The sequence below is a fragment of the Otolemur garnettii genome, unplaced genomic scaffold (assembly GCF_000181295.1).
Source record: "Otolemur garnettii isolate 467f Iridium unplaced genomic scaffold, OtoGar3 scaffold00044, whole genome shotgun sequence".
NCBI classification, from domain to species: Eukaryota; Metazoa; Chordata; class Mammalia; order Primates; family Galagidae; genus Otolemur; species Otolemur garnettii.
The window spans coordinates 7468260-7473285 of NW_003852439.1; the positions used below are offsets into that span (position 1 = coordinate 7468260).

General features: G+C 52.0%; 1 protein-coding gene across 1 annotated transcript in view; it reads right to left on the reverse strand.

Moving 5' to 3' along the window:
- Positions 1–5026, reverse strand: part of LOC100941977 (mastin-like) — a 19468-nt gene that overhangs the window by 2763 nt on the left and 11679 nt on the right. The window lies entirely within an intron of this gene.

The following is a 5026-nucleotide window of genomic DNA, read 5'->3' on the forward strand; positions in this document are numbered from 1 at the left end:
AAAAAAAAAAAAAAAAAAAACCTGTCCTGTTAGAGATGAACTTGGGCTGTGACCATGAAGTCTAGAGAGGGAAATAAACACGAGGAAGAAGGACAAGCCCAAAGCAGGGGCTTATGGCCATGTGGCAAGGAAGCATCCCCATAGTGACAAGAGTGAGCTGGGCATTGCAGCCAACCTGCCCCATCCCACAGCCTTGCTCTTCCAGGCAACAGTTCCTGAGGGTCTGGAGCCCCAGCCCCAGTGTATGTGGCCAGTGCCCCAACCACTAAGCTAAGGGCATTGAACCTTATCTTCCATTTTTTGAGGGTTTCCCTCCTACCAAGGCACTGTCCATGAATCATAGGCAGGGCAAAACAGACCAGAGTCAGCACCAGGAATGACACCCTGCACCCAGGATGAGGCTAAACATGAGGAGGCCATGGGAACTTTGGGCCCCAGCCTTCCAGGGGCCACGTTATTACCTACAGCTGCCAGAAGGGACAGTGTGGTCTTCCTTGGGGTCTGCTCAGGGTGGGTGGCCAAGAAATGTGGCCTGGGACCTCAGGAGTGCTGGTGGGTGACTGTGATAGATGTGGGGGACAAAAGGAGGCCCAGGGCTAACAAGGGGATGGAGCTGGGCCACAAGGATGCTTATCCTGATTTGGGGGCTCAATTTGGGCACTTGTCCTGATTGGGTTGTGGAAGTGGGTCCCAGGGGCACATTGTCCTCCTAGGGTGAGAGAAGAGGGAGTTGTCACACCATCTCCTTTTTAGGGAACACATGCCCAGGACCCAGATGTGTCCACAGCAGCCACCGACTGTGCCAATGACCTGGATGCTTCTGAGCCTACAATATAACCAAGGAGGCCCCCTGCCCCACCTCTGCTCCCCAGGCTCCCAGCACAGTCCATCCTTCCCATGGGTTGATTGGGTTGTGAAAGGCCCTCACTGGCGGAGAGAGGAAGGAGACTACTTGAGGCTAGCAAGTTCCTACTTCTGCCAAGCCCCTAAGGCAGTATTCCCCAAGGGGCTGGGGTGCTGAGTCACCAAATCAGGACAAACGTCCTTATGGCCCCGATCCATCCCCTTTTTAGCCCCTCTGAACCCACACATCTCTGAGAACTTCCAAGGCAAGGACAGGTCCATGGACCCATGTGTAGCAGGTGGCACTGTCACCAAGGGAGTATGTCCTATCATGGTTTCAAAGCTATGAAAGCAACAGGGAGGGAGAACTGCAGACTCAGCTGCATGTCCCTTCCTCCCTGCTGTACCGCCTTCTGGAGAGTCTGCAGCTCTGGGAACACTTTGCTGCAAGTGGGGGGGTGCGTGTTTTTGAGAGGAGAGGGCCAGAGCCAGGAGGGAGGGGCAGGGCTGCGGTTTGCAAGGCTGGTTGCTCCTCATCCATAATGTGACTCCATCTGAAGACAGAGCCTTTCGGAAGAGATTAAGGTAAAAGAGGGTATTTTGGTGGACCCTACTCCATAAGGACTGGCGTTCCCATAAGAAGAGGAAATAAAGACAGACACAGAGGGATGACTGCGTGGGGACACGGAACACAGCATCTGCGAGGGGTGGGGAGCAGGGAACCAACCCCGCAATGCCTTGATCTTGGGCTTCCAGCTCCAGTCAGGGAGAGAATCGACCTGTTCTTCAAGCCCCTAGAGTGAGTGTTTTGTGTAGTGGCTGAAGCGGACTCCTCCAGGCCTGCTGCCCCAGCCCTGGGAAGGACACACTTTGAGAGATGGGAGAAGCTACATTCAGGAACTGAGATGAACAGAACTCATGGGAGTGTCCGTAAATGTTTTGCCTTGCCTACGATTCATGGACAGTGCCTGGGTAGGAGAGAAACCCTCAAAAATGGAGGATGAGGGGCAGCGCCTGTGGCTCAAAGGAGTAGGGCGCTGGCCCCATATATGGGAGGTGGTAGGTTCAACTCCAGCCCTAGCCAAAAAAAAAAAAAAATGGAGGATGAGACTGGGCACCCGTTGCTTAGTGGTTGGGGCGCCGGCCACATACACTGGAGCTGGCAAGTTCAAACCCAGCCCTAGCCTGCTAAACAACAATGACAACTACAACAACAACAACAACAAAAATTGCCAGGCATTTTGGCAGATGCCTGTAGTCCCAGCTACTCAGGAGGCTGAGGCAAGAGAATTGCTTAAGCCCAAGAGTTTGAGGTCGCAGTGAGCTGTGATGCCATGGCACTCTACTGAGGGCAACATAGTTAGACTCTGTCTCAAAAAAAAAAATGGAGGATGAATTTCCCACCAAGTGACACTTTGTTATTTTTTCATATAAAGTACTGTGGCCTTCTTGCTCACCAGGGCAGGGACATGAAATGTTTCTGTCTGAAACCTTCAATCTCGCCAAGCTCCTTTTTGGAGATGTTCTATTTCTGGCCCCCACACAGAGTGTTGTAAGAGGAGGTTAGACCACAGGCAACAGTGGCCACCCAGCCCCTATCACTGAGCCCACAACTCCAGCCCAAGCCCAGGTTGTGTTACCACTGGGTCAAGGAGCCTCACCCCAAGGATGGAAGGGTGGTTACCAGCCAAAGCAGAAGGAGAAACTGCCCGGGGTCTCTCAAACAGAGAACGGGAGGCTGTTCTTTCCCTCTTTATCAAGTCTTCATCACTCTCCCCTGGACTGCGAAACTGGGTTTGGGCACAAAGCAGAGTCACTTAAAGATTGAACAAGGTGAAGACAGAGAGACTGCCTGCTTACCAGGTCTCCCTGCAACCCCCTCCCATGCACCAGCAAGCAGTACCAGTGTCTGCTCTTGTCACTCACTGTGTCACAGGCTTCTATCTAGAGCAGTGGTCTTCAACTCTTCTGGCACTAGGGACCGGTTTCAAGGAAGACAATTTCTCTAGGGACGAGGGGGATGGTTTTGATAAGCGTCTGCAAGCAATTGAATTATCATGGTCTCTGTGCAGTCAAGACTCTCTGCTAATGATAACCTGTATGTGCTGCTGCTCACCAGCACCATCATCACCCCTCAGCTCCACCTCAGACCATCAGGCATTAGCTTCTCATAAGGAGAATGGCAGCCTAGATCCTTCCCAGTTTGTAGTGGGGTTCACAGGAGGTGGAGCTCAGGCAGTGATGCAAGCAGTAGAGAGTGGCTGTAAATACAGATGAAGCTTCACTTGCTGGTTCACCGCTCACCTTCCGCTCACTGGTCTGTTCCTAACAGGCTACAGACTGGTCCATGGCCTGGGGGGTGGGAACCATGGATCTAGAGAGATCTCTTAATGCTGCAGCTGAGGGCACATCTGTGCCCCACCAGGCATATCACCATGACTACAGGCCACATACAGGCTCCAAGGAGGGAACTTAACTTCACGGCCAGGTCGACACCCCACCAAGAATGTCATGTCAAAAGGGCTTCAGGCAAGATGCAGCCTCCTATGTCCCCCCAACCTCTGCCCACCCAGGCTGCTATTCTTCTTTCTGGGCCTAAAGGGCTGGCAATGGTCATCTGCGGAAGGGACACCATCTCCCCATTGTCCTCCCATTTGCGGGGATGGAGGGCCACTTCTGTGCCCATGAGGAGACCTGCAAAGCAGGGGAACACAGGCTGTCATCTGATTATGCATGACATTCCATTTTCACTGAAGGTAACATGTTCGCACCCCATCTGGGTTGATGCCGAACTTGTGCATTTTACCCACTGTGGTACAGACCATGGTAAGGATGCACCAGAATTGATCTATTCATTTTAAGCTGAACAGTGTTCAAGTTGTTTCTTGCCACAAACATAAACATCATTTTTATTTACACCAAGTACTAGTAGGGCTAATTACACACCCACGGCTTGGCTGTAGAGGTCAGTAGACGTCACACCTCCACAACTGTACAGGCCTCAGCCCGCTTGCCTTGCTGAGAGGTTGGATCAATCTCCATCCTGCCCTCAGTGCTGGGAGTATTTACCTCTTTGGGTCCTCCCCAGAACCAGGCAAGATCATGCTTTTCATTTTTGCCAGCCAAGGAGTGAAAAATGGCCCCTTATGCATATTTTAAATAGCATGTCCCAAATGACCAAGAAAGGCCACCAGTTTGCATGTGCTTCTTGATGCTTTGTCTATAAATAAAGGTACCTGTTTTTCTCAAAAGCTCTTCTGGTTATTTCTGACACCCTACTCAGGTTGAGAACCCCACTGCTAACAACAGAACTGAGGACTCTTCACTTAAACTTCGAAACCCCACTCGTCTGAAAGCCTTGCCCCGTCCAAGCTCATGTCCTGGCTTCCCACACTAATGCTTTCCTCTGCCTGGAGTCACCTCAGCCCCTCGTTCACTGGCATATCCCAGTTGAACTACAGAGACCAACAGCATTCTACTCCTGCGTGTTCCCCAGCCCATGCAAATGTGACCCTTCTCTTTTTCTTTTCTTTCTTTTTTTTTTCTTTTTGAGGCAGAGTTTCACTTTGTTGCCCTCAGTAGAGTGCCAGGGAGTCATAGCTCACTCACAGCAACTTCCAACTCTTGGGCTCAAGAGATTCTCTTCCCCTCAGCCTCCCAAGTAGCTGGAACTACAGATGCCTGCCACAACACCAGCTATTTTTAGAGATGGGGTCTCGCTCTGGCTTAGGCTGGTCTCAAACCTGTGAGTTCAGGCAATCCACCCACCTTGGCCTCCCCTAGTGCTAGGATTACAGGCATTAGCCACCAGGCCTGGCTCCTTCTCCTTTTCTACTCCAAGTCAGGCTCAAGTGGGCTGAAGAGCACTCTGTGTCTGCAGTAGATCCCCAGGAGCCCCACTCATATTTCAGTGAAAGTGGGCTCCAACTGTAGGCCAGCACCTACATCCCTTTCCCAGCTCTGCTCTGCCACACAGCAGGATAGGATCTCCTGGGAGGTCCAATGATCAGCAGGAGCTGGTGGACAAATGCCCCAGCTCCCTGGTCCTCAAGAGGGAGAACACTGGCTCGGCGCCTGTGGCTCAAGCGGCTAAGGCGCCAGCCACGTACACCTAAGGTGGTGGGTTCGAATCCCCAGCCCGGCCCCGCCAAACGTATAAATTTCAGAGTTAAGCAACTCATAT